At 45.1% G+C, this 20,578-nt stretch overlaps 1 protein-coding gene across 2 annotated transcripts in view; it reads right to left on the reverse strand.

Annotated features, from left to right (window-relative positions):
- The window catches only part of LOC143767203 (uncharacterized), a 684,359-nt gene that overhangs the window by 388,596 nt on the left and 275,185 nt on the right, over positions 1-20,578 (reverse strand). The window lies entirely within an intron of this gene.

A 20,578-nucleotide genomic window follows, 5' to 3' on the forward strand; every position in this document is an offset into this window, starting at 1 on the left:
GCACAGTTATTGATAACTTCCTCGATGAGTTGTTTACGTCGACATTATCTTTATTATTGTATTTTTTTCCACACAACATTCTCCGTAATTTTGACAAAAATCCTCTTGACGTTGGAAGTTTTTCAAAATGTAGGCCTTAACTGTTGAAGCGCTCAATATTCCCAGTCTAATGTGATTTCACACTGAAAAATGATCACTTACTGTTATATTACTCTCCGAGGTTACAGGTCTAATCTGTATACAGCAAGGCTTCAATTAACCCTAGAACGCATACCCATAGAAATCTACACATTAACGCACCTGGGGCCTTTTAGGCCTGTTTACAATTATCATGGAATAACTCAAATAAAAATAGTTTTCAAAATTTATTTTACAATTGCAAGGTAAGGATGCATTCCAACTAGCGCTGGGGTCCGCCAGGACGGGATTCCGTAATGAATCTGACCTCCTGGTGACCCCAGCTAAGGCTGGCGGAATCCTGGAGTTACCAGGAGGTCAGATCCATTATGGATCCCCTTCTGGCGAACCCCAGCGCTACTGGGAACACAGCCTAAAGGTACCGTCACATTAAGCGATGCTGCAGCGATATAGACAACGAGCCGATCGCTGCAGCATCGCTGTTTAGGTCGCTGGGGAGCTGTCACACAGACCGCTCTCTCCAGCGACCAACGATCAGGGTGTAATGCATTTGATGTAAATGGTATAAAACATTGCTTTGGCTTTTTATATATCAGATAAAAGTGACTTGCTCACAGGATACGTGTGAGGTGTCTTTTGTCTCCAAGCGCTTGTCAACTAAGGGCATAAATCCACAATTAGGCCTCACTGGTGATCTGTCAGCTGACACTGGGTCAGAACAAAAACAGCTACGACAGTTTGGCGCCCGAATGGGGACCGTGTAACCAGCCACCTTATTCGGAATCCGTATGTGGGAGCTTCCAGAGAGATTGGACAATGCAAACAACAGCTGCAACAAGGTGAGAAATGTTAATTCTTACAATCTGTTTGCACCTGCAATCTCTCTTCCGGGTTTCTCCATACCTCTGGGTAAAAGGCTGCGAACAACACGGTTCAAAGAACCACACATCACCAGTGAGTTTTTGTGTTGTCCGTTGATGTCCGTATGAGAGTTGAATAATAGAGTAATAAGATGATAATTGTGATAATTGTTATCTGTATTATTTGTCAATATCCTGATTGGTTGTGTATTTGTTTAGTGTGTGTAATACAAGAGCTGGGATAGGCTCTGTGCAGTGTTGTTATTTTGGTCATTTTGGATTGGCAGTACATTATATGAAGCTGTATTTTGTATAAGGCTGTGGTTTTTGTTGTTTGGCCTTAAAGTGTTTTCAGAGTGTCAGTGGACACTGCTGCAGTTTTATTTATATGGAGTTGTGTTAATTCCAAAGTGCAGAATAGACAGGCTGTGTGAGCCTTGTATGTGTGTATGTCTATGAGAACCTCTGAGGCCATGTGCACACGTTCAGTATTTTTCGCGTTTTTTTCGCGTTTTTTCGCTATAAAAACGTGATAAAAACGCGAAAAAAACGCTAACATATGCCTCCCATTATTTTCAGTGTATTCTGCATTTTTTGTGCAAATGTAGCCTTTTTTTCCGTGAAAAAATCGCATCGCGGAAAAAAAAGCAACATGTTCATTAAAATGCGGAATTGCAGGGGATTCCGCACACCTAGGGGTCCATTGATCTGCTTACTTCCCGCACGGGGCTGTGCCCACGATGCGGGAAGTAAGCAGATTATGTGCGGTTGGTACCCAGGGTGGAGGAGAGGAGACTCTCCTCCACGCACTGGGCACCATATAATTGGTAAAAAAATAAGAATTAAAATAAAAAATAGTCCTATACTCACCCTCTGATGGCCCCCGAAGTGTTCCCGCCTCTGTGCTGCACGCTGGCTTCGGTTCCTGTAGCTGGTGTGCGGTGAAGGACCTTGCCGAATGACGTCACTGTCCTGTGATTGGCCGAGACCGCTCACGTGACCGTGACGTCATGGAAGGCCCTGCGCGCACACATCAGCTATAGGAACGGACGCCGGTGAGGAGATCTGATGTCTGCGGGTGAGTATAAGCATTTTTTTTATTTTTTTTATTATTTTTAAACGTTCTATCTTTTACTATAGATGCTGCAAAAGCAGCATCTATAGTAACAAGTTGGTCACACTTGTCAAACGCTATGTTTGACAAGTGTGACCAACTTGTCAGTCAGTTTTCCAAGCGATGCTACAGATCGCTTGGAAAACTTTAGCATTCTGCAAGCTAATTACGCTTGCAGAATGCTAAAAAAACGCAAAAAAAACGGAAAAAAAACGCAAAAAAAAAAAATGCGGATTTCTTGCAGAAAATTTCCGGTTTTCTTCAGGAAATTTCTGCAAGAAATCCGCAACGTGTGCACATACCCTGAATGAGATAAGAGGTGGAGTGATTGAGATAAGGGATTTTCTTCTTGTAAAACTCAACTAAAAAGTGAAAGGAAAAGAAAAAAAAAAACAATCCCTGCATGAGCATGTATGAATGAATGATCACATAAGTATCATTACTTATCTAACTGTTGTTGAGGGTCCAGGATGAATGAGTTGCGGATATTTTTAATGTACATTTAATTTACATCTGAGATTCAGTGAAACCTGTGTTGTATATGGTTTGACACTGGATAGGTTTCTATGTGTGTCTATGTGTGTTTTGGCCGGACGCGGTCAGAATCCGCTTATTCAAGTTATGCAGTAATTTGCCTGTATAGAGAAATTGTTTGTAAATTCCGAGAGGATGAGTGTTTTGTAAACTGCTGTATTCTGTGTGTGTGAGGCACCAAGCTCTTATCAGCGCGAAATACCAGATGGGAGGGGTGAGTCGATCCCCTGCGCGACTTGCTTGAGATTTCTCCCCTTTGCGCTGTGGGCCAGAGGAAGGGGGGGCCATGTATTGCATTCTAAGTTTCTCTGTCCTTGGTTTAGTGCACGCTGAGAGATTTGTGTTTAAAGCAATAAGTACTGTATGAAATTGAAAGTGAAAAGAACTGTGCCTATTTTAGAGGAAACTTGTAAGTGATTTAAAGATTGGTAAAAAGATTCTCCTGCTCCAAGTTGAGTAATTGATATAGCAAATTGAGGATCAACAGAGGAGATACCCAACTGCACGGCTGATGTAGTAGGTGAGAGGCCTAACACAGCTGGGCCTTCCTTCTACAGTGAATTTACGGGTCAGAGGTGGCATAACCTTCCCGTCCATGGAACTGAGCTAGTGGGTCAGAGGCCTAACAAATCTGGGCCTTCTGTTGTGAATTTGGATTCTGGGCTCCCCCGGTGGCTACTGGTGGAATTGAACTGGTGTTTTCATCTTCTCTGTTCACCTGTTCCCATCAAGATGTGGGAGTCGCTATATAACCTTGCTGCTCTGTTAGTTGCTTGCCGGTCAACAATGTTATCAGAAGCCTCTCTGTGCTTGTTCCTGCTCCTAGACAACTACTAGATAAGTTGGACTCTTGTCCATGTTTGTTTTTGCATTTTTGTTCCAGTTCACAGCTGTAGTTTCGTTACTGTGTCTGGAAAGCTCTTGTGAACAGGAATTGCCACTCTGGTGTTATGAGTTAATGCCAGAGTTTTAAAGTAATTTCTGGATGGTGTTTTGATAGGGTTTTCAGCTGACCATGAAAGTGCCCTTTCTGTCTTCTGCTATGTAGTAAGTGGACCTCAAATTTGCTAAACCTATTTTCATACTACGTTTGTTATTTCATCTTGATTCACCGCCAATACATGTGGGGGGCCTCTGTCTCCTTTCGGGGTATTTCTCTAGAGGTGAGCTAGGACTAATATTTCCCTCTGCTAGCATTATTTAGTCCTCCGGCTGGTGCTGGGCATCTAGAATCAACGTAGGCATGCTACCCGGCCACTGCTAGTTGTGTGTTAGGTTTAGTTCATGGTCAGCTCAGTTCCCATCTTCCAAGAGCTAGTTCCTATATATGCTTATGCTATGTTCTCTTGCCATTGAGAACATGACAGTTTGACCGGCCACTAAAGGGTTAAAATCCTTGGCTGAGAAAGAGAAATAAGAAGTCTGCTGAGAATTTTTTTTTTTTTTTTTTTCTCCTTCTAATCTTTGAATGGCTCTGTGTCCACCTGTTTGTAATGGATCTTCAGAGTGTAACTGCAGGTTTGAATAATCTCGCCACGAAGGTACAAAATTTGCAAGACTTGGTTTGTCATGCACCTATATCTGAGCCGAGAATTCCTTTGCCGGAATTTTTCTCGGGGAATAGATCTGGGTTTCAGAATTTTCGAAATAATTGCAAATTATTTTTGTCCCTGAAATTTCGCTCTGCCGGAGACCCTGCACAGCAGGTCAGGATTGTGATTTCCTTGCTCCGGGGCGACCCTCAAGACTGGGCTTTTTCATTGACACCAGGGGATCCTGCGTTGCTCAATGTGGATGCGTTTTTTCTGGCCTTGGGGTTGCTTTATGACGAACCTCATTTGGAGCTTCAGGCAGAAAAAACTTTGATGTCCCTATCTCAGGGGCAAGATGAAGCGGAAATTTACTGTCAAAGATTCCATAAATGGTCTGTGCTTACTCAGTGGAATGAGTGCGCCCTGGCGGCGACTTTCAGAGAGGGTCTCTCTGATGCCATTAAGGATGTTATGGTGGGGTTCCCTGTGCCTGCGGGTCTGAATGAGTCCATGACAATGGCTATTCAGATCGATAGGCGTTTGCGGGAGCGCAAACCAGTGCACCATCTGGCGGTGTCCACTGAGAAGTCGCCAGAGAGTATGCAGTGTGATAGAATTCTGTCCCGAAGCGAGCGGCAGAATTTTAGACGGAAAAATGGGTTGTGTTTCTATTGTGGTGATTCTACTCATGTTATATCAGCATGCTCTAAGCGCACTAAAAAGCTTGATAAATCTGTTTCCATTTGCACCTTACCGTCTAAGTTTATTCTATCTGTGACCCTGATTTGCTCTTTGTCATCTATTACCACGGACGCATATGTCGACTCTGGCGCCGCTTTGAGTCTTATGGATTGGTCCTTTGCCAAACGTTGTGGGTATGATTTAGAGCCTTTGGAGACTCTTATTCCTCTGAAGGGGATTGACTCCACCCCATTGGCTAATAATAAACCACAATACTGGACACAAGTAACTATGCGTATTAATCCGGATCACCAGGAGATTATTCGCTTTCTGGTGCTGTATAATCTACATGATGATTTGGTGCTAGGATTGCCTTGGCTGCAATCTCACAACCCAGTCCTCGACTGGAGAGCTATGTCTGTGTTGAGCTGGGGATGTAAGGGGGCTCATGGGGATGTACCTGTGGTTTCCATTTCATCATCTATTCCCTCTGAAATTCCTGAGTTCCTGTCTGACTATCGTGACGTCTTTGAAGAATCCAAGCTTGGTTCATTACCTCCGCACCGAGAGTGCGATTGTGCCATAGATTTAATCCCGGGTAGTAAATACCCAAAGGGTCGTTTATTTAATCTGTCTGTGCCTGAACATGCTGCTATGCGAGAATATATAAAGGAGTCCTTGGAAAAGGGACATATTCGTCCATCGTCATCTCCCTTAGGAGCCGGTTTTTTCTTTGTGTCAAAAAAAGACGGCTCTTTGAGACCATGTATCGATTATCGGCTTTTGAATAAAATCACTGTAAAATATCAATACCCATTGCCGTTGCTGACTGATTTGTTTGCTCGCATAAAGGGGGCCAAGTGGTTCTCTAAGATTGACCTTCGTGAGGCGTATAATTTGGTGCGAATCAGGCAGGGGGATGAGTGGAAAACCGCATTTAATACGCCCGAGGGCCACTTTGAGTATTTAGTGATGCCTTTTGGTCTTTCAAATGCTCCATCAGTTTTCCAGTCCTTTATGCATGATATTTTTCGCGATTATTTGGATAAATTTATGATTGTGTATCTGGATGATATTCTGATTTTTTCGGATGACTGGGACTCTCATGTCCAGCAAGTCAGGAGGGTTTTTCAGGTTTTGCGGTCTAATTCTTTGTGTGTGAAGGGTTCTAAGTGTGTTTTTGGGGTACAGAGGATTTCCTTTTTGGGATATATTTTTTCTCCCTCTTCCATTGAAATGGATCCTGTCAAGGTTCAAGCTATTTGTGATTGGACGCAGCCCTCTTCTCTTAAGAGTCTTCAGAAATTTTTGGGCTTTGCTAACTTTTATCGTCGATTTATTGCTGGTTTTTCGGATATTGCTAAGCCATTGACCGATTTGACTAAGAAGGGTGCTGATGTTGCTGATTGGTCCCCCGACGCTGTGGAGGCCTTTCGGGAGCTTAAGCGCCGTTTTTCCTCTGCCCCTGTGTTGCGTCAGCCTGATGTTGCTCTACCTTTTCAGGTTGAGGTCGACGCTTCTGAGATCGGAGCTGGGGCAGTGTTGTCGCAGAAAAGTTCTGACTGCTCCGTGATGAGGCCTTGTGCCTTCTTTTCCCGTAAATTTTCGCCCGCTGAGCGGAATTATGATGTTGGGAATCGGGAGCTTTTGGCCATGAAGTGGGCTTTTGAGGAGTGGCGCCATTGGCTTGAGGGGGCCAGACATCAGGTGGTGGTATTGACTGACCACAAAAACTTGATTTATCTTGAGACCGCCAGGCGCCTGAATCCTAGACAGGCGCGCTGGTCATTATTTTTCTCTCGGTTTAATTTTGTGGTGTCATACCTACCGGGTTCTAAGAATGTTAAGGCGGATGCCCTTTCTAGGAGTTTTGAGCCTGACTCGCCTGGTAACTCTGAGCCCACAGGTATCCTTAAGGATGGAGTGGTATTGTCAGCCGTTTCTCCAGACCTGCGGCGGGCCTTGCAGGAGTTTCAGGCGGATAGACCGGATCGTTGCCCACCTGATAAACTGTTTGTTCCTGATGATTGGACCAGTAGAGTTATCTCTGAGGTTCATTCTTCTGCATTGGCAGGTCATCCTGGCATTTTTGGTACCAGGGATTTGGTGGCAAGGTCCTTCTGGTGGCCTTCCCTGTCACGAGATGTGCGAGGCTTTGTGCAGTCTTGTGACGTTTGTGCTCGGGCCAAGCCTTGTTGCTCTCGGGCTAGTGGATTATTGTTGCCCTTGCCTATTCCTAAGAGGCCTTGGACGCACATCTCGATGGATTTTATTTCAGATCTGCCTGTTTCTCAGAAGATGTCTGTCATCTGGGTGGTGTGTGACCGTTTCTCTAAGATGGTCCATTTGGTTCCTCTGCCCAAGTTGCCTTCTTCTTCCGAGTTGGTTCCTCTGTTTTTTCAAAATGTTGTTCGTTTGCATGGTATTCCTGAGAATATCATTTCTGACAGAGGGACCCAATTCGTGTCTAGATTTTGGCGGGCATTCTGTGCTAGGATGGGCATAGATTTGTCTTTTTCGTCCGCTTTCCATCCTCAGACGAATGGCCAGACCGAGCGGACTAATCAGACCCTGGAGACATATCTGAGGTGTTTTGTGTCTGCTGACCAGGATGATTGGGTTGCTTTTTTGCCATTGGCAGAGTTCGCTCTCAATAATCGGGCCAGCTCTGCCACTTTGGTGTCCCCATTTTTCTGTAATTCGGGGTTTCATCCTCGATTTTCCTCTGGTCAGGTGGAATCTTCGGATTGTCCTGGAGTGGATGCTGTGGTGGAGAGATTGCATCAGATCTGGGGGCAGGTGGTGGACAATTTGAGGTTGTCCCAGGAGAAGACTCAGCTTTTTGCCAACCGCCACCGTCGTGTTGGTCCTCGGCTTTGTGTTGGGGATTTGGTGTGGCTGTCTTCTCGTTTTGTCCCTATGAGGGTCTCTTCTCCTAAGTTTAAGCCTCGGTTCATCGGCCCGTATAAGATATTGGAAATTCTTAACCCTGTTTCCTTCCGTTTGGACCTCCCTGCATCCTTTTCTATTCATAACGTTTTTCATCGGTCATTATTGCGCAGGTATGAGGTACCGCTTGTGCCTTCCGTTGAGCCTCCTGCTCCGGTGTTGGTTGAGGGTGAGTTGGAGTACGTTGTGGAGAAAATCTTAGACTCTCGTGTTTCCAGACGGAGACTCCAGTATCTGGTCAAGTGGAAGGGATACGGCCAGGAGGATAATTCTTGGGTGAATGCATCTGATGATCATGCCTCTGATCTGGTTCGTGCCTTTCATAGGGCCCATCCTGATCGCCCTGGTGGTTCTGGTGAGGGTTCGGTGCCCCCTCCTTGAGGGGGGGGTACTGTTGTGAATTTGGATTCTGGGCTCCCCCGGTGGCTACTGGTGGAATTGAACTGGTGTTTTCATCTTCTCTGTTCACCTGTTCCCATCAAGATGTGGGAGTCGCTATATAACCTTGCTGCTCTGTTAGTTGCTTGCCGGTCAACAATGTTATCAGAAGCCTCTCTGTGCTTGTTCCTGCTCCTAGACAACTACTAGATAAGTTGGACTCTTGTCCATGTTTGTTTTTGCATTTTTGTTCCAGTTCACAACTGTAGTTTCGTTACTGTGTCTGGAAAGCTCTTGTGAACAGGAATTGCCACTCTGGTGTTATGAGTTAATGCCAGAGTTTTAAAGTAATTTCTGGATGGTGTTTTGATAGGGTTTTCAGCTGACCATGAAAGTGCCCTTTCTGTCTTCTGCTATGTAGTAAGTGGACCTCAAATTTGCTAAACCTATTTTCATACTACGTTTGTTATTTCATCTTGATTCACCGCCAATACATGTGGGGGGCCTCTGTCTCCTTTCGGGGTATTTCTCTAGAGGTGAGCTAGGACTAATATTTCCCTCTGCTAGCATTATTTAGTCCTCCGGCTGGTGCTGGGCATCTAGAATCAACGTAGGCATGCTACCCGGCCACTGCTAGTTGTGTGTTAGGTTTAGTTCATGGTCAGCTCAGTTCCCATCTTCCAAGAGCTAGTTCCTATATATGCTTATGCTATGTTCTCTTGCCATTGAGAACATGACAGCCTTCCTTTTCTAGCCAGCTGATCTAACGGGTGAGAGGCAGTTTTAGCCTTCTCGTTACATCCTTTAGGTTTACAGGGTGAGAGGTGGCATAACCTTCCCTCTAAATCTTGACACTCACACTGCAGGTGAGTTGTCTGAGCGGATAAGTTGAAGCCATGGGCAACTTATTCTGTGTGCAGTCAGGGCCCCCAATGGGATCCAAAGACCGCTGTATAGATTGGAAAAAGGAAGCAGTGAAAGATGTAAAACCAATATTGAAAAAGGCAAAAATGCCAGTGAGTGGATGTTGTTGTTCAAAAAAGCACAAACAAAGGAGGAAAATAGCAAGTGAATAAATGGTGTCTGAGAGAGTGCAGCAGGACGGAAGTAAGGTGTATTATCAATGTCTTGATGCATAAAAGTCCGACTATGACTGACACATTACTGCTACGGTCATACCTTTGTATAACCAGAGACCCAGACAAGACAGATGGACTGTGGTCAGACAAACCCAGACTGGAGAAATACTTGTATGATCTGTGCTGCAACCTGACCTAAAAGAATTGCACTGAATCCTGTCCAGACAAGATCACATGTAGTGACATAAGAAGCTGACACAGGATTGTGGTTGGTGGATAGTGGGGACATTAACTTTTGGGAGTAGGCTGACAGTAATCCTTTTGGGAAGGAGCTGTAGACCAGCATGTCATGTCACCTCCAACCGGTCATCTAGTCACCCCCACCACCAGAGAACCAACCACATCAGGTAGGGCAAGACAGATACAGGAGTAATATCCCTGGAGGTCCTCTGACTAGCTAGTTACGCAAAGCAATTGGCTGACCCTGAGAACCAACCTTTCCCATTTTTCAGATAAAGACAATATGATGGACGTATAAGTGCACCTGGGCAGGCCTAGGGAGCTAGTGAGCACAAAAGCAGGTGACGTACTAAGATGTACTTTGGACGGTTACAGCTGAAAAGGGAAGACATGGGGTACAGTCCAGTAAACCCACCTGATGTTAAAGTATTGGTAAATACATTCATTGACGGTATGATCAAAGGCTTACGAGACGCAGTACAGACAGCCAGACCTGAATGGAGAAATGTAGATCCAAAAGATCTCCTGAAAGTTGCTAAAGGAATTGAACCAACTAGGACAATAAGACGACGTGTCATGTATGCTGGAGTACAAGGAAAACAGTAGAGACGTAGTGAGGGACCTAAGAACTTAGAAACAGTAAAGTGCTGGAATCCTTCACCTTTAGACTAGGAAACTGACAACCCAGTGACAAATGTGTGCCCTGTTCTTGTCCCCTCCGGACCTGGTCCAGCCTTGATGACCACCATACCAATGCCGGGAGGGAAAGAGACAGAATTCTTGATTGATGCTGGGGCAGCCGGAACTGTGGTACACAAAGACTTGGTAATGCCAGACATGATTACTGACGAGACTGTGGAATACGTGAGGGTAGAAGGACAAGCGACTGAAGCCCCTATGACTAAACAAATAAGACTAGAATCACGAGACAGCCAAGAGGTGCTTACAAATTTATTGTTAGTGACAATACCACTATGAATTGCTGGGAGCAGAGTTGAGTGCTGGCTAGGCCATCATACAGTACTCTCCTGAGGGTATTACAGTCACCAATTCCCAAAAAGTCCCCTTTCATATAAACACTTGGGGCAGAGGGACGCCAGGGTCATCCACGTGCACATTATACCACAGGTAAATCATGCCCTATTATAGTTACACTTAATTCCATTCATTTGCCAGTTTAGTAGTTTCCTTACACAAGGTGGTATAGTTACCATGTATTTCTAGGTTGTCTTCATATGATATATAGTTTTTTTTAGCCATTCATTATATTGGCTCAAACCATAGTCACTGTTTATTTGTCCTTTCCACTTCTTATACCTTATCGCAGGCAACTGGTATTGATATTTGGTATTTTTCAAAACCTCTTTTTATATTTGGAACTGTTAGGGATTAATATAGGGCTGCTACTTTCTTAAAATAAGCTTGTGTTTTGCTGTGGCCTATGGCATTGTGCTCTCCCATTTTACGACTCAGTATCTTTCGTAATTATATATATTTTCATATATATAATTTTCTTTTGGTAACATATTCTGTGAATCAAATTTAGTTTTCTTAAGGGGTACTCTACCCAATCAAATACGGGTATAAATAATATTTGGACATTAATGTGTGACTTATATAAACACTTGTGTAATATTTTCAAAAGGGGTGTATATGGCAAGAGTGGTGAAGGTAATGCCTGACACCAGAATGTCTGAGCACAGGTAAAAGAGTCAGGTGCCAGACACCGTTTGGGCAAGGGGATATCTGATGTGGGTCGGCTGCCCATTCCCCTTGTTTTGATTAACTTAAAAGAAGGAACCACTCCTCTTTGGTTAAAGCAACACCCCTTTGTATCCAATTAAGAAAAAAAAAAAAAAAGGACCCAAGGGTTCCCCTGACACAGGATAGTTCAGGACTTACAGGCCATTAATGATGTTACAGTGAGTGTAATCTCAATTGTCCCTAATACACACACCGTACGGTCACAAAATGTTTCACAGTCATTAATTTGGCAAAATGCATTCTTTTCTGTACCCCTGCACCCTGACTGACGGCATCTTTTCTCTTTTACTCACGAAGGTAAACAATACTGTTGGACGGTCCTCCCACAAGGGGGAAAGAACTCCCCAACCATCTATTCAACAGCGATGGCAGGGATTCTTGAGCAGTGGCAACCACCTCATCCACAGACTGTACTATTGCAGTACGTGGATGAACTCTTGCTCTGCTGCCCGGACCAGACTGCAGTTTCCTTGCTGTGTTTTTTGGCAGAGAAGGGTTGCAAGGTCTCACGTGACAAATTACAGTATTGCAAACAAAAGGTGACATTTTTAGGACATTGTATTGCTAAAGGTACAAGACACCTGACTGAAGACAGAAAACAGGCAATACAAAATCTCCCTTTACCCAGGTCACACCAGCATCTACGCATTTTTCTAGGTTTGGTGACCTACTGTAGGCCTTGGATAAGGTCTGCTTCACAAATGATGCAACTACTCTATGACAGGTTGTCATCAGACCCCTACAATCTCACTCAATAAGCAATTGAGGCATGTGAGCTCACACTGACTTTTTCTTTTGACAATTTGTTCCCCACATGACATTAATGAATGCGTCACCCTCAAAAGGTACAATGTTCTGAATCCAGCCACTCTTCTGCTTGTGGATTCAGAAAAGGGGGAATTGGTGACAGCATTAGAGAGAAAAAAAAAAAAACGTTGACATGACGCACAAACATGACTGCATAGGAACTGATGAGTCAGGAGACAGTATGTTTTACATATGTTCATGAAAAAAACCTGTTCCTTATGCATATGTTGAGGTTTTTATTTTTGTACATGGCTCCAGATACCACCAGGATGGGCGATTCTACACTGGACATGCAGTAGTATCCTCACATGAGGTAATCCGAGTTGAGCCACTCCCTCCTCACATGTCAGTGCAGGAGGCAGAGTTGAGGGCACTCACTGAGGCGTGTAGAGCTGCTGCAGGTAAAGTCGCTAATATTTACACAAGATTCGAATTGTGCATGGGGAATATCCCATGATTATCACCCTGTTTGGAGAAGCAGAACGTTTCTTACATCAGCCGGTAAGCCCATTAAAAATGTAGAGCTGGTGAAACAATTAGTGGAGGCATTGACGTTACCAGTCTAGGTTGGCATCATCAAGGTAACAGCACACACGGACGGTGACTCTGTGGAGGTAGAGGGCAACAGAAGGGCGGACGAGGCTGCTAAAGTAGCAGCAAGGCGGCCTAGGGAGCAGTGGACGGTGGCGGAGAGTCAGCGTATTCCAGCCACACTGAGCCTAGATGTCCTGAAATCCCTCCAGCTGCCCAAACAGAGAAGGACCACGGGGGAGAATGGGAGCTGAGCTGAACTCTAAAGGAGTATGGGAGAATAAGGATAAATTGTATATACCAAGGTCCCTGTTCCTAATTATGGCACAAGCAACACTTGGCCCCACTCACACCTCAAAATGTCACATGTGTCCATGGTAGATGCCTTCTGGATCACTCCTGGTTTCAGTTACGCAGCAGCAAAGCTCGTACGGTCATGCCTCATCTGTGCACAGCACAACCCTGGTAAAACAGTAAAAATCCCTAAGAAAGCGACACCCAGGCCTCTCTACCCGTTTCAGAGACTGTAGACTGACTACATACAGCTACCCAAGGTAGGAGTGTGTGAAAAATGTCCTAGTATGTGTAGATCTCTTCTCTGGTTGGCTGGAAGCCTATCTGGTAAAATGTGCAAATGTTAAAGCGACTGCAGACAAACTGATGAAAGAACTGATCTGCAGGTATGGTGTCCCAGAAGCCACAGAGAGCGATAGGGATACACACTTCACGGGAGAAATATTGAGGGAAGTCATGCAGGCCCTGGGAGTACAGCAAGCATATCATGCACCATATAGACAACAAAGTAGTGGGAAAGTGGAAAGACTAAGTGGGACACTTAAACTGAAAATTCAGAAGCCATGGCAGACACAGGAAAGAGCGGGATAGAGTGCTTGTCTCTTGCACTCTTGTCAGTCAGACACACTCCAAATAGAAAGACAGGCTTGTCCCCTTTTCTGAAGTCCTGTTTAGTAGTTTGCCAGAGACTGGTCTGTACTTCCCACAGGTGCTACAAATGCAACACGGTTCTATAACAGCCCATGTCCAGGCCTTGCAGAAAATACTTATTGTGGTGCATAAATATGTGTTTTCATCCATTCCAGATCTTAATGCCAGTGCAGACACACATCTTCTGATTCCAGGTGATTGGGTGGTCATACACAGACACGTGAGAAGGAGCCTATATCCACGGTTTGACGGCCCTTTATAAAGTCCAGCTGACCACATTCAATTGAGGGAACGCCCACCTGGATCCATACCAGTCACTGCAAAAAGATCTTTTTACTAGCAGAAAGACTGTTGTTCTAATCACCTTGCTGGCAGTGGTAGGATGTCTGCCCCTTAGGGTATGACTCCACGGTACGGATGGGCGGCAGTATCGCCGCAGCGGCGAAGCCGCTCGGCGCTAAGCCCCGCCCCCTTAATGGGACGCGATCATGCCGGATGTGTTAACTCTTCACATCCGGGATGATCGCTCTGTCCCATAGGGCCCTGTGATATGCCTTGCGGGGACGCTGCGTCCCCGCAAGGTGTACGGGCATGCTGCGATCTGAAAAGACGCGCAGCATGTCCGTAGTCGCAGGGCCGTCGCGTGCGGGTTTCCACGCATAGTGGAGACGGGATTTCATCAAATCCCCTCCACTATGCTGGAACATCTGGACGCTGCTTGTTTGACGCTGCAGCGCTGCGCAGCGTCAAACAAGCAGCGTTTCCTGAACGTGGAAATATACCCTTACAGAGACACTGGATAAACTTTTAAGTGTTGACAAGGACAACAAACTTATTCAGCATCTTGCTTTTCTTACAAGCGACGCGGAAGGACAAAAACTGCTGGACTGTTGGATCTGTACACATAGCCCAGTATTTGTAATGGCTATGCTGTACTTAGCCTTTACCTCTGGAGCCAAGGAAGGTATTAACACCACACAGCATACCCAATGAGACTTGGACTCAGGTTTTCTAGGTTTCTTAAGGCTCTTAATGAGACTAATACAATATAGAGACTCCTTTTTAAATCCAGCCGATTGGCTTAGCGGCCTAGCAGGATGGATTATTTTTGGTATTTTTTCAGACTTGTATGCAAATTTTATTGCTTTACTTATTGTTTTATGTAGCCGTAAAAGCGCTAATATATGTCTTATCTAAGGCTGAACCTTCTGTAGTATATCATAGGCCTTGTATGGCCACTGCTGACGGGGGAGTTGAGTGTCCACACTGAGGGTGGATGGGCGAAGCAGGTAGAAAGCCCCCTTGTGGGTACTAGACCCATGAGACAGTAGCTCCTTTGTGGACATCAGCTAACCCCGTAGCAAAGGTTATACCATTTACAAAAGGGGGAAATTGTTATAGAAGGGTTAATAGTTTGCCTTTAAGTGCCTTGCCTTTAAGTGCCTTTTACCTTTAAGTGATAGAATTACTAGAATCTGTTAACGCAGTAGTCTGATGGTCTCCCCCTTCAAGGAGACTACTCTTCTTATCATGTATGTTCTCAATAGTCAGTCACAACATGTTCTGAGCTATGGTAAATAGAATATGACCCTGGGTGATGGTGGGGGCTACATGAGTTACATTGAAATGCATTTGATGTAAATGGTATAAAACATTGCTTTGGCTTTTTATATATCAGATAAAAGTGACTTGCTCACAGGATACGTGTGAGGTGTCTTTTGTCTCCAAGCGCTTGTCAACTAAGGGCGTAAATCCACAATTAGGCACTAACACATTCAGTGCAGGAAGCTCTGAGCAGCAGCGCGTAACCCTGTGGACGCCGGCGGGGGACGTGACAGACATCAGAAGGTGAGTATGTACTGTTTTTTTTTACTTTTACAATGGTAACCAGGAAAAATATCGGGTTACTAAGTGCGGCCCTGCGCTTAGTAACCCGATGTTTACCCTGGTTACAAGTGAACACATCGCTGTATCGGCGTCACACACACCGATCCAGCGATGACAGCGAGTGATCAGCGACGAAATAAAGTTCTGGACTTCTAGCTCCGACCAACGATATCACAGCGAGATCCAGATCGCTGCTGCGTGTCAAACACAACGAGATCGCTATCCAGGACGCTGCAACGTCACGGATCGTCGTCGTTCTCGCTGCAAAGTCGCTTAGTGTGAAGGTACCTTAAGATGTGTATATTTAAAAACATAATTATGTGCATAAAACAACAAAAAAGTCAGTAAATGGGCACGCCAAATATAGGCATTCTATATGCAATTTTTTTATGAAAACATTTTTTGGTTGTAGCAAACTTGGTGCAGGAATATTTATTTGTAACTTTACATATTCCCCCGACAATTCTCGCATATTATTTTTTCAGCTGAATGTTCCTTGCATACATTTTGTCCGCAAGTAGAACAGAAACGCTCCAATTTTCTTTCCTTCTTTGCTGGACAAATATAGCAGCGCTTTCTTTTTTGTTCTCTTTGCTCTGTCTGTTCCAGAAAGCATATTCCACATCGGATCATTGCCTCCGTAATTTGCCTTGATAAGCAATTCTGTGTATCACATGTAAACCTAGTATAGGCCTAAAAGCCCCCAGGTGCATGAATATGGAGTAGTCCCAAAAAAAGGTTGTTATAGCGAAATGTCTGTAACATAAAAATATATGAATAACTGGAAATTACTAACAACTATATACCTGAGGATTACCTACATTTTCAAAATTCTAACTAAAGTACTTTTACAGAAAATAGAAAACAAGTAACCTGGCGGGCCTGCGAGGCCCCAGATATGCGTTCTAGGGTTAACTGATAGAGGACCCTGAGGCCGGCGTCACCCTAGCGAGTTTTACGTACGTATGAGCGCAGAAAATACGTCCAGAAAATACGCATTGCACACGGCCCAATGATTCTCTATGGGGCAGCTCCTATCTGCCGTATATTACGCATCCATAATATACGGTATGTTACGGCCGTAGACAATAGCAGCATGCTGCGTTTGTCAGCGTATTGCGCAACAAATCTGCCAATGAAAGTCTATGGGGGTGAGAAAATTACGGATTACACACGGACCAGGCGTGTGACTTGCGAGAAATACACAGCGGTGTTCTATAGAAAAGCCGGTAATTCAGTGCGGTGTACAGTAAAATCACACTGACAGAATGGAATAGAATAGGTAGAATAAATGTGCACACATAGTATAGGTATATATATATATATATATATATATATATGTCAGTGAGACACATCTACTATATAATTGTCTAAGGGTCACTTCCTTCTTTCTGTCTGTCCTTCTGTCTGTCTTTCACGGATATTCATTGGTCGCGGCCTCTGTCTGTCATGGAATCCAAGTCGCTGATTGGTTGTGGCAAAACAGCCATGACCAATCAGCGACGGCCACAGTCCGGCGGAAAAATGGCCGCTCCTTCCTCCCCGCACTCACCGCCCGCTCCGTACTCCCCTGCAGTCTGCCCTCACACAGGGTTAATTGCAGCAGTAACGGACCGCGTTATGCCGTGGTGTAATGCACTCTGTTACCGCTGCTATTAACCCTGTGTGACCAACTTTTTACTATTCATGCAGCCTATGCAGCATGAATAGTAAAATGATCTAATGTTAAAAATAATAATAATAAAAAAAAAATCGTTATATACTCACCGTCCGTCGGCCCCTCAGATTCAGAACCGGCCTTTCCCGCTCGCGACACTCCGGTAACCTGTCCATGCTACGATCTTGCGAGATGATGACGTAGCGGTCTCGCGAGACCGCTACATCACCATCTCGCGAGACCGCAATGCACTCTTGGGACCGGAGCGTGCGAGGAGCATAGGTAACCGCTTCGCTTGGATCCGGGGGCTCCGGAAGGTGAGTATATAACTATTTTTTATTTTATTTATTTTTTTTAACAGGGATATGATGCCCACATTGCTATATACTACGTGGGCTGGGCAATATACTACATGGGCTGTGCTATATACTACGTGGCTGGGCAATATACTACATGGGCTGGGCAATATACTACATGGGCTGGGCAATATACTACGTGGCTGGGCAATATACTACATGGGCTGGGCAATATACTACGTGGCTGGGCAATATACTACGTGACTGGGCAATATACTACATGGGCTGAGCAATATACTACGTGGTTGGGCAATATACTACGTGGCTGTGCTATATACTACGTGGCTGGGCAATATACTACATGGGCTGGGCAATATACAACATGGGCTGTGGTATATACTGCGTGGCTGGGCAATATACTACGTGGCTGTGCTATATACTACGTGGCTGGGCAATATACTACATGGGCTGGGCAATATACTACGTGACTATACAACGTGGGCTGCGCAATATACAACATGGGCTGCGCAATATACAACGTGGGCTGCTCAATACACTACGTGGGCTGCGCAATATACTACGTGGACTGCGCAATATACAACGTGGGCTGCGCAATATACAACATGGGCTGTGCAATATACATCGTGAGCTGTGCAATATACAACGTGGGCTGCGCAATATACTGCGTGGGCTGCGCAATTTACTACGTGGGCTGCGCAATATACTACGTGGGCTGCGCAATATACTACGTGGGCTGCGCAATGTACAACGTGGGCTGCGCAATGTACAACGTGGGCTGCGCAATGTACTACGTGGGCTGCGCAATGTACAATGTGGGCTGCACAATGTACAACGTGGGCTGCGCAATGTACTACGTGGGCTGCGCAATATACTACGTGGGCTGCGCAATGTACAATGTGGGCTGTGCAATGTACTACGTGGGCTACGCAATATACAACTTGGGCTGCGCAATGTACTGCGTGGGCTGCGCAATATACTACGTGGGCTGCGCAATATACTACGTGGGCTGCACAATGTACAACGTGGGCTGCGCAACGTTCAACGTGGGCTGCGCAATGTACTACGTGGGCTGCGCAATATACTACGTGGGCTGCGCAATATACAATGTGGGCTGCGCAATGTACTGCGTGGGCTGCCCAATGTACTGCGTGGGCTGCGCAATATACTACGTGGGCTGCACAATGTACAACGTGGGCTGCGCAATGTTCAACGTGGGCTGCGCAATGTACTACGTGGGCTGCGCAATATACTACGTGGGCTGCGCAATATACAACGTGGGCTGCGCAATGTACTGCGTGGGCTGCCCAATGTACTGCGTGGGCTGCGCAATATACTATGTGGGCTGCGCAATATACTACGTGGGCTGCGCAATATACTACGTGGGCTGCGCAATGTACAACGTGGGCTGCGCAATGTACTGCGTGGGCTGCACAATGTACTGCGTGGGCTGCGCAATGTACAACGTGGGCTGCGCAATGTACTGCGTGGGCTGCACAATGTACTGCGTGGGCTGCGCAATGTACTGCGTGGGCTGCGCAATATACTACATGGGCTGTGCTATACACTACGCATACATATTCTAGAATTCCCGAAGCGTTAGAATCGGGCCACAATCTAGTATATATATATATTTATATTTAATTCAGCGCTAGATAGCAGAAAAGCCGGTAATTCAATTGCCGGCTTTTGCTATCTCCTTCCCAAACCCGACATGATATGAGACATGGTTTACATACAGTAAACCATCTCATATCCCTTCTTTTATTACATATTCCTCTTTACTAATGTAAGAAGTGTCTCTGTGTAAAATTTGGGGTCTCTAGCTATTAAATTAAAGGGTTAAATACCGGAAAAAATTGGCATGTGCTCCCGCGCAATTTTCTCCGCCAGAGTGGTAAAGACAGTGACTGAGGGCAGACATTAATAGCCTAGAGAGGGACCATCGTTATTGCCACCCCCCCCCCCGGCTAAAAACATCTGCCCCCAGCCACCCCAGAAAAGGCACATCTGGAAGATGCGCCTATTCTGGCACTTGGCCACTCTCTTCCCACTCACCTGTAGCGGTGTGATATGGGGTAATGAAGGGTTAATGTCACCTTGCTATTGTAAGGTGACATTAAGCCAGGTTAATAATGGAGATGCGTCAATTATGACACCTATCCATTATTAATCCAATCGTACGAAATGGTTAATAAAACACACACACATTATTAAAAAGGGTATTTTAATATTTTATTATACTCTTAATCCACCTGAAGACCCTTGTCACCTGAAATAAAGTTAAAAAAAAAAAAACAATATCCCATACCTTCTGTCGTTCAGTCTTGTCCCACGCTGTAAATCCATCTGAAGGGGTTAAATCATTTTACACCCAGGAGCTCTGCTAATGCAGCTGTGCTCCTGGCTGTAAAACTTGGTGAATGAATGGAATGCAGGGGAATGTCCTGTTGTTACCTCGAGTCGCGGTGATGCGCCCTCTGCTGGATGAACTCATATGAACTCGAGCTCGGGAACTTTTCAGAATATTTTCTCACCCTCGAGTGCATATGAGTTCATCCAGCAGAGGGCGCATTTGGATTAATAATGGATAGGTGTCATAATTGACGCCTCTCCATTATTAACCTGGCTTAATGTCACCTTACAATAGCAAGGTGACATTAACCCTTCATTACCCCATATCCCACCGCTACACGGGAGTGGGAAGAGAGAGGCCAAGTTCCAGAATAGGCGCATCTTCCAGATGTGCCTTTTCTGGGGTGGCTGGGGGCAGATGTTTTTAGCCGGGGGGGGGGGAGCAATAACCATGGTCCCTCTCTAGGCTATTAATATCTGCCCTCAGTCACTGGCTTTACCACTCTGGCGGAGAAAATTGGGCGGGAGCCCACACCAATTTTTTCCGGGATTTAACCCATTAATTTAATAGCTAGAGCCCCCAAATTTTACAGAGACACTTCTTACATTAGTAAAGGAGGAATAAGTAATAAAAGAAGGGATATGAGATGGTTTACTGTATGTAAACCATGTGTCATATCCTGTTGGCTTTGTATAGGAGATAGGAAAAGCCAGCAAACTGAATTACCGGCTTTTCTGATATCTAGCGCTGAATTGAATATAAATATATATATATATATATATATATATGTGTGTCTCACTGACATATATATA

Source organism: Ranitomeya variabilis, chromosome 4 (assembly GCF_051348905.1).
Source record: "Ranitomeya variabilis isolate aRanVar5 chromosome 4, aRanVar5.hap1, whole genome shotgun sequence".
NCBI classification, from domain to species: Eukaryota; Metazoa; Chordata; class Amphibia; order Anura; family Dendrobatidae; genus Ranitomeya; species Ranitomeya variabilis.